Source organism: Mixophyes fleayi, chromosome 12, assembly GCF_038048845.1.
Source record: "Mixophyes fleayi isolate aMixFle1 chromosome 12, aMixFle1.hap1, whole genome shotgun sequence".
Classification (NCBI taxonomy): Eukaryota; Metazoa; Chordata; class Amphibia; order Anura; family Limnodynastidae; genus Mixophyes; species Mixophyes fleayi.
This window is the reverse complement of record NC_134413.1, coordinates 68,205,755-68,215,754: the sequence shown is the minus strand read 5'-3', so window position 1 is coordinate 68,215,754 and position 10,000 is coordinate 68,205,755. Positions and strand designations below refer to the sequence as shown.

At 34.9% G+C, this 10,000-nt stretch overlaps 1 protein-coding gene across 1 annotated transcript in view; it reads right to left on the bottom strand.

Annotated features, from left to right (window-relative positions):
* The window catches only part of LOC142108482 (hepatocyte nuclear factor 6-like), an 18,775-nt gene that overhangs the window by 7,657 nt on the left and 1,118 nt on the right, over nt 1-10,000 (bottom strand). The window lies entirely within an intron of this gene.

The window sequence follows — 10,000 nt, the reverse complement described above, 5'->3', positions numbered from 1 at the left end:
ACAGAATGCAGGATAAACATTCTATTATAAACCTATAAATTAATAGTATATTCTGCATATGGTACATGGGGAGGGGTAAGTTTGCTTGTGACACTGAGCGAACCGCGCAGGGAGGAGGTAGGTGACAATTTTATTGGAATAGTGATTTGTAAGTAGTGGAAAAGCAATTAATGGACAGAGGCTGAGAGCTCAGCGCGTGATAGCACTATATAAAGGTTAATGTGATCACAATCAGCCCTGCTTAACTACAGCACAGCGCACGCGGTGCCGTATGCCTGGCGCGCGCCACGCCAGGGACATACATAATTCACATGTGCACAATGTGCAGCGGCGATGGCTTATTGAGGCTGATTTAACACCATGGTGTAATCGGCGCTGATGTGCTGTTACCTATACTGTCCAATCAAACGTTAGCTCTTATTTTCTAAATCGTGTTAAAATCTGATTCCTTGATACGGTTTACAGTATATTTTACTTTTATTATTATTATTATTATTATTATTATTATTATTATTATGTCTTTATTACATAAGCCCATAATAGTGTTCACCAACAGCTTTTAGAGTTGTACATAAGTACACTTGCACCATGTACACATAAGTTTGACGCACTGAGTCAAATCTTGCACCCCATTTTAGAGTAACACTTACGTACCTTTGGGTCTGGATAGACGGTGCAAGTGCAGGACAGAGTAAGAGTGTACATACACAAGTTAAGCATGCCCCTTAGAGATGGGTCCTAGTTAGAGTTAAAGGGGATGTCCCCTTGTGAAAGTATTAACCAACACCAGGCTACACCTTCTGGGATGGTTACCCTATAATAGGGTGTCTTGAAGCATGACGTCTCTTGTCCATAAGGTAGACACCAGCACCAGCCTGTTCAGCACTGGACTATAGTCTCTATGGGATCGGGGTTCACAACAAAACTGTGTGATACTTCCCTCTAAGAAACTATCTAAGAAGTTCTGGAGCTCTTCCCAGCAGCCATGGACTTTGGTTTGGTTTACTTAAATACTGAAACTTGTAGCGCTCACCCACTGTGTACTACAAAGTTAACACATGCAGAAAAGGTAACACAAAATGGAATTCGAGAGCTGCACAGCTCCATCTTCAAACCTTATCTCACATGTATTAGGTTGTATTAGTTAATATAATACTTAACAGCATTATAGGCCTCTGGGCAAAGCACTGGGGCCCTACCTACACAACCACTCACAGGAATAAAAATGAAAATTATCGATAAAATTAAGCTTATATTTCCAACAAAATCAGTGTTTAAACATTAAAAAAACACGCTGTACAACAGAGATTAATCCACACAAACGTTTTGACAATATAACATGAGCCTTGAAGTTGAAAAACAAGAAATTCAACATAAAAATGGTACTCAGTCGGTGAATCATACAGACGGAGATGGCACAGTACGAAATGACTATGAATTATTTATTATTAATCAAGTGTTCAACACAAACATTTGCGAAATTTCTTTGCAAAGAATTGCTTCAAAAATTGCTTAAAAAAAAAAAAAGATGTGTGTTGATTTTGTCTTGGTTCTGTACTATTAGTACGTGTACGTTGTTTTCGGCAATGTCAAGATATGTATTCGCAACAATAAGATCGCATGTACAGATAACAGCTGATACTGAGGTGATTAGTTCACCTAAACGTTTTAATAAAGAGGGTTTGAAGGTTCTGAATAAATCTCCTGGAATAATATACTGAAAAGTTGGCAATGCGGAGTAAAAAAAAGCGCATTATACGCTGAAAACATAGTTTGCATTCAACTCTACATGATCCCCGTAATGTTCACTGGGGTGGGCAAAGTTTGATGATTCAATTTGCATTAACGCAGCACATGTCCACTAACCAGAAGTTTGGGCGGGCTCCCCCTAATTTGTGTGTCCCCTTTAAATTCCAGGAGAGTAGGCAAATCTGGTCACTATTGATCAATACCTTTAATATATATAAAGGAAGCTATCTGCATAGTTGCCAACTGTCCCTAATGTACAGGGACAGTCCCACGTTCTAAAGATTTATTTCTGATAAATTTTCGATTCTGAAAATGACCCATGATTTTCAATTTTGATCAACTACACAATAGAATTTTTTTTTCTGCAGTATTTTTATTCCGCCTTATGTATTGAACAAATATTTGACCTGCAAAAAAGTGTGTCGTAATTGACATGACATGATGCAAACTTCACAACTGTCCTGATTTAAGCAAGGTAGCTACATTTGTCCAAACTGCCGGGAAGTCGGGAGGTAATTTGCCATGGTAAGTGCTGCCTCTAGTGCATGTGGAAATACAAGAGTTATTGAAGCACTAAGCATGTCTCCTAAAAGTGGAATGATCCTTTATAAATTACAGGCTGTCAATAAGTACACACCAGATCAAATGCTTTTACACATAGATCTGTACTCCTAATACACAGCCATAATGGCCTGTATTGCTTGCCAATTGCTAGTACTCTGACATGGGGGGCCATATTGAATTCTTGCCTACTTTTCCCACCTTACCTCTGGGGGATGCAGGGGAGAGTTTGGAAAAGAGGAGGTGGGTGGGGCTTGGTGACACCATTGTGACATCAAGTAAGTGGGGAAATCACATCATCAAGCCCCATCCACCTCAGTCAATATTCAGTGGGAGGGGTGTGGCGACACAATTCACACCATCATGGCCTTCTCTTTATGTACTGAAGTGGGTGGAGCTTGATGATGCAAGCCGCATCATGTGCCCGCCCACCTTGCTGCAGTTAAACGCCAACTTGCCCGCTGTTTCGGGAGGTCATACCATGATTTGGGAGACATTTCTTGAGAGTCGGTAACTATGCTTTATAATGATCATGTATTTTCCCAGCATTCTTTTGTGTTCAGTTGAACATTTTTATGTTTTATGCCTTTTTAGCTTCTTGAAATTGTTCAGGCAGTGCAGACAAGCAATATTCATACAATGTAAAATATGTTCCAATTATTCACTTATCTCTTGTTGGGAGTTTCGTCTATTGGTTATTAAATGGCTAACCAATTACACTATTCAATGGCAGTGTTGCTTTGTGACTGGTAGCTATAAGAGACAAACCAACCAGCTACTGCACTAAGGCGTGTTGGAGTCCCCTGGAAGCACAATACTTATCATGTTGCACAATTTTCCTACTCCAAGCGGAAGGAACAATTTTTGGGGGTTGAGCCAGTGAGAACATAGCCTATCAATTCACTAGGAATCAATGACATCACTGATTTGCTATTGAAATTGGGTGACATCATTATGTAATCACTGGGACTTCCTCCGTTAGGGGCAGGCTATAGCAAAGCAGGAGAGGAACCATCTATGTTCTCCTATGTTCAACAGCAGCGAGATATGATGTGACCTCATTGTTGAGGGGTAGGCGTGAGGATTAGGTCCCTCCAGCTCCTGTCTAGCTTACATGATGCAAAATAAAATTTTAACAAAAAAAAGAACTAAACAAAATAAAACAATGCAAACTAAACAAAACTAAACTAAAAATACAATTCCAAGAACTTTCCGTTGTTGGGCAGTGAAACGCGTGCGGCGCTTTCCTGTATGAACTCTTAATGAACGCGTCATGCAGACTATTAGAGGATGCTGATCACTGCTGGGCTGCTCATACATAGGAACCAGAATCTAAACGTGGCGTGGATTTTGTCTGAGCCTGTTCTCATTTAAAGATACGTCAAATTTTGCAGAAATCCAGTTTCATGGCAGAACATACTGCTTTACAATGGGGTGCAAGGTTCTGGTTAATGTATAAGGGTGACTGCAGGAGAAGTGGCCTTCACGATATAAATCCTACTCTCTTTTTATTAGCTGCACCCATTTGTATCCAAATATTAATTTTGGCCTCGATTTGTGTTACTCTCTCGGCCACTTTTATAACAGCTCTATTGATTTAATCTGTATCTCCTTTTTTTTTTTTCTACTGCTAAATTCATCCATATAGAATACACAGGCACTAAAAGTCCATTGATAAGGGAATCTACAATGTGAATCTAGTCCCAGAAGACAATGAGGCTCAATTACTTACTTGCATTTAGATGCAAACGTTGCACTGAGCAACATCAACCAATCAGAGCCCTGCTTTCATCGTCTAACTTGCATTAGCCAGATAAAAGGAAATTGCTGATTGGTGATGTGGTCCAGTGGAAGTTCAATGGGTGACCTTTATGAAAACTGGGGGAAAGAGAAAAGGTGGTGTTGTTTACGGCAACGGCGCCGATTTCAGCTGTCATTTTTTTCGGTTGGTTCCTATTTGAAACACCAGCTTTTTCCTTTCCACCAATTTTCGTAAATGACCAGCATGCAGTTCTGCCTATGTTGGATTTGCTCTACAGAAGGCGTCGACCCACGCCTATGGACATGGCAATTAATGACTCCCATTTATTCTTTTGTCTTTTTTTTTTCTCTGTTGTTCCTTGTACACAAAGAGAAAACAGAGGCATCCTAGGTGCAAATACCTGTGTCTAAACAATGTTTTCAAAATATGGTATCATGGTGTGAGGCCACAATAACTAAGAGACCTGGGGGTGAATTTGACAAGCTGCGGGTTTGAAAAAGTGGAGACGTTGCCTATAGCAACCAATCAGATTCTAGTTATTATTTATTCAGTACCTTCTACAAAATGACAGCAGGAATATGATTGGTTGCTATAGGCAACATCTCCACTTTTTCAATCCCGCAGCTTGATAAATTTACCCCCTGGGGTGAAGTAGGTTCCTCCCAGCTTTGTTACTTCTCGAGTGATGTTGTATAAATATCTTTGTTCAAGGGATGGTCTTGAGATCTCTTCCGACGCCATATTTGTAGAGCTCTCTCGTTCATATGAGGTTTTTAGGCTCGGGATCAATATTCTCTGCACCATTATAACATAGTCCTCCTAAGCCGTCCGTTTTATGGTACCTAATGTTTATAAAAAAATGTTCAACCATGCACGTCTTCTTTCTTGATGAAAGTGAGAACATATGTGTTCAACCATCCTGGATATTATTCTGGCATACCCTATAATAGGATTTTACATAGGCACATATTTTTTGAGACCTGTCTTTTATTGTCTAGTAAAATATCTTGCACACCTACCATTTTCTATACTTGCGTTCGTTTTGTCTTTTATCCCCTTCACGCACACATACAATGGTGCGGTCGTGAAAATCGTTAAGAATGTTGAAAATATATTGGTTGGAGAATATAAAAAAAATGAAAATCAAAAGATTGGGGGGGAAAAAAAAGGGGCTAATTTCTGTAAAATCAAAAATCAATAGGACGCTCACAGAAAGCTCCCTCCGGGAATGGCTAGCAAGGGATTGTGGGTAGTTTATGAGTAGATTGTGTGTGTGTGTGAGTGGCGCTGACTGAGTCCGCTGTAGAAATCAATGCTTTTTGCTGTAACCCCTCAACTGCCGGGCCTGAGTGAAAAATCTAAATGCTGCAGTCGGTTTTTTAAAAACAAAATCGTCAACTTAATTTGAGCCATCTACTTTTTTTCACATTTCGGCTCTACGAGAGAAAAGACGGAGGTGATTGTAAGCTCAGCGGGTCAGTTTTTTTTTTTTATCTTCGTGATCTCCGACATTTCAGCTTTAAGTATTGTAATGTTTGTTAAAACTGCACTCACTAATGCTGGTTAATGTCCATTGATGTACAGATATGCAAAGAGCTTAGCAGAATTAAAACCCCATGTTTAGACTTGTAATGTGTACAAACAAGCATGGTTTAAAATGCCTCACAGGGAAATGATTATAAAACCATCAATCAATCATTCACTATAGATTATAATTACCTAACATCACTAAATATAATAGCCTGTATTAGTTGCATAAAAATAGATATGATGTACTTCTATATCATTTAGCCTTATTTTTATACATATGATATAAATATTCTATATATATATATATATATATATATACATATATATATATGTATGTACTATATATATGTGTGCGTACCGTTTATATATATACACACACACACACACACAGACATTTATATATATATATATATATATATATATATATATATATATATATGTGTATATATATCTATATATATATGTGTATGTATATATATATATATATATATATATATACATACATACACATATATATATATATATATATATATATATATGTATGTATGTATATATATATATATATATATATAAATATATATATATACACACACGCAATTCAAGGTTATTATAATTACACTCAGTTTATAGATTATATTGCGTCTACTGCTATTGTTTTTTATACGTTTTTTTTATTTATTGTACTCTGGATAACGGCAGTATTTCAATAAATCAGTGGCATTTACTAAAAATCATCTCCAGTAGACTATATTTTTATTATTTGAAGTACCTGCATTTTGTTTATAACAATAACACTACACCTAAGATGATGTTATTGTCATGGCTATTAAAAAAAATATCATTTAAAAAAAAAAATCTGACAATTACATATCCGACAAAATGAAGAATTGCCATTTGATAAATATAAATATCTATATATATCTATATATATATTTTTAGATAGTTTGAAAAAATAAAGAATAATATTAATTTTAATTCTGTCAGTCAATAAGACAGAAATAAAAAAATTCATTGCTCACTTTTAGTTTTAATATTTTTTATTATAATGAAAGTGCAGATTAGAATCATGGTGTAATGTCTTTTCTATCACCATCAATAATATTCATCGGTGTGATATAAAGCAGAGATATTTTCTATAAAGTGCCAGATTTTGTAAACTCTGAAACAAAATTGCTGACAAATAACAATTTGACGTGTGTAGATGTCCCTGTTGTTTGGTGGGTATTTTAGATCCACTAGTCCTGTGTTAATTTTCAAGCCAGTTCATCGACCAGTGTTTCCACAGTCACTTTTCCTGCTAGGGGGGCGGCAACAATTCACACTTTAATGCACTGACAATAGGAAGGTTAAAATGTATGTTTGGCATTTTGCCTTTTTTTTTTCGTGCACACTTTGTATAGTATAATAGTGGAAAGGAACCTGACCTGCTCAGATTCCTATTATTTTATTTTTTAACTTGTCTTTATTTTATTAAATTTTCTAAATATTTATCCCCCTTCCCTTAGAGGCTGATGCAAATATTCTTTGCACCTTTTTCATTGTCTATCATCCTTCTGAAAGTCTTTTATGTTCAATATTTTTCTTTCTGTGAAACGTAATAGAATAACAAGTAGAACCACCTACATTCCTATTGAACAGTGGAATTGTAAGTGTTAAATGCACTTAAGAAAGTGCAATAAGGAAGGGCTGCAGTGCTCCTCTGCTGCTTAGTGCAACCCTACAGAAGTCGTTTTCCATCATCTTATTTCAATACTGACATTTCTAGGGCTCCATGTAAAGTGAACACAATAGGAGGCTTTAGAGACTTGTAAAAGAGTTGTTTGTGTTTCAAAGGTCTAATTAGCAAAATTCATGTCAACAAAAGAAGAATAAACTTCTGAAATAAAGTTGTAATACTATATCCATTACAACCACTATAGCATTAAATGGAGACTACAACATTTGCAATTAAAATACTATATACATATTAATCCTCATTAAGACCATTATTTAAACGGAAGAAGTCTACAGCAATAATTTACAACACTTAAACTGGCGCACCCGATCTTAATTTAAGTCAAAGAAGTTGTTGCCTAAAGGGCTTGTGTTAAATTGAACGCAATTAGCGTCCTTGGTGTACAATACTATTTTGTACATCTGAGCGTGCACAAAAAGCACCCATTTCGGTATAAGTGTTTTGTGCGCTTGCACAAGAGTAAAATAAATTAAAATCAATTTGCGTTCAACTTAGCATAAGCCCCTGAGTTTGCAGCGCTTAAAAGAAAAGGCCGCAGACATCCTAGCAAAGTATACTAAAACCCAGCAGGCATGCAGCAATTGCGACTGAACAATGTGCGCCTAAATTAACGCAAAACCTTTTCTTTTAAACTAATTTTTGATGTATTCAAAAATCAAAATCAAGACGTAAAAATCGTAATTTTTTTTACAGCATTATAGCACCAAGATGAAATTTAAGTTTTAATCTAGTGATTTTTTTTACTTGCAATACCTATTTTTATTTCATAAATATATTGTTTATTGCTTGATAATGCCACAAGGTTTGTCAATTATGAGCTCATTTGTGTAACGTCAAAAAAGTGTACTGTATAATTTAGTATGTTGCATATGCCTGTACGCAAAATAGACAGGATAGTAATATAATAATGAATAATAAATAAATATTGAGATTGAATATTCGGAATGTAAATTTTGAACCACCTGGTGTAAGGCGAAACAGCGGCCATAAAGTGTATAAAAAATTCTGCGAAATTATAATTATATAATAGGCAAGTTTACAGAAATATTCATTGAAAAATTGGACTCTTTCAAATTGGTCATTGGACTTTTTCACAGTTCTGTTAAAAACCGTAACATTGCACCCAATGCGAAAAGTTAATTAAAAGTTTCTGCTAGATAATTGTTTTTGCGTATCTCGTCCAAAAAAAATAAATTCTCCCATGGAGACAGGTGAAAACATGAATGACTCTGTCAGTTAAAAGGGAAATTAATATTATGATAGTAAATTTGAAAGTGGAATTATTAAAGGACGACGTTCCGTCATCAGTGGATTCCCCGCCTCGCAGCACTGAAACCTGCCGCCATTTTATGTGTGAAGAGACGCAGATTGCTGCTGTTGAAAAAAAAAAAGATCATTTTGTATTCACTGAGGTATTTATGGCATAAGCGTCCAAGATCTATCAGCTAATCAATAAATTGCCTAGTCGGAATCAAAAGACGATACAAATTTTTGAAGTGAAGGGGCCGCTGTCCTTTGCGATAAAACATTGAATCAAAACAATTAAATAATGCATCACCTAGATTTGGTAAACACTTTCTGCGTTCGGTTCGTTATCATGTGTGAAAAGAGGTTTCTTATGTTCCTCTGTTAATCTGCTAAATGCCATGAATTACTTAGACATAGAAACACAAATAAATATTCACTATATCCTACCAGGAATGTAATTTTGTCAGCTAAGATAATGTAAGGCTCTAGAATATATAGGAAAATGGCCGACTGGCTAGGCCCAACCAACACTACATACTGTAATCAAATTCTCTGGCACTTGTAAATTGAGCAAACACCAAATTTGTTATATTTACATCCCAAATAGTGGGTCTGTAATTTACAACTCAACCCAAATAAGTGACACTTCGTGTTCTGCACAATACCTAAATGCTTTATATATATGTATATATATATATATATATATATATATATATATATATATATATATATATAGATAAATACATATATATATGTATGCATATATGGCAAGGAATGGTGTTAGTATATTATTATTCTATAATTGTGGTCTAAACATGGTACTGATAGGCTAAGATATTTTACCTATAAGATTTACATATATATAAGCCCATTGGTGTAATGTATTATCCTGTAGATATAAAGCTGAAAGAACTAGAGATACAGAACTGTATTCGTTATTATATATATATATTCATATATATATATATATATATATATATATATATATATATATATATATATATATATTATAAGTTATAATGATTTTACAATTAATGTTTGGTATTGATTACTATATATATATATTTAGTTATAATGAATACACTGTAAGGTATCATGATTTTACAATTAAAGTTTGAGAGCATATAATTACCTTTACTCCTGGTATTAATATATTACTTGGGTGTTAAATACTATATTACTCAGTACATATACAACATATACACACTAATACATGTATGTTTTATATATATATATATATATATATATATATATATATATACACAATATATATGCACACAAAAAGATATATATATATACACATATGTATAGATAGATAGATAGACAGACAGACAGACAGACAGACAGACAGATAGATAGATAGATAGATAGATAGATAGATAGATAGATAGATAGATATATTTATATCTATATAT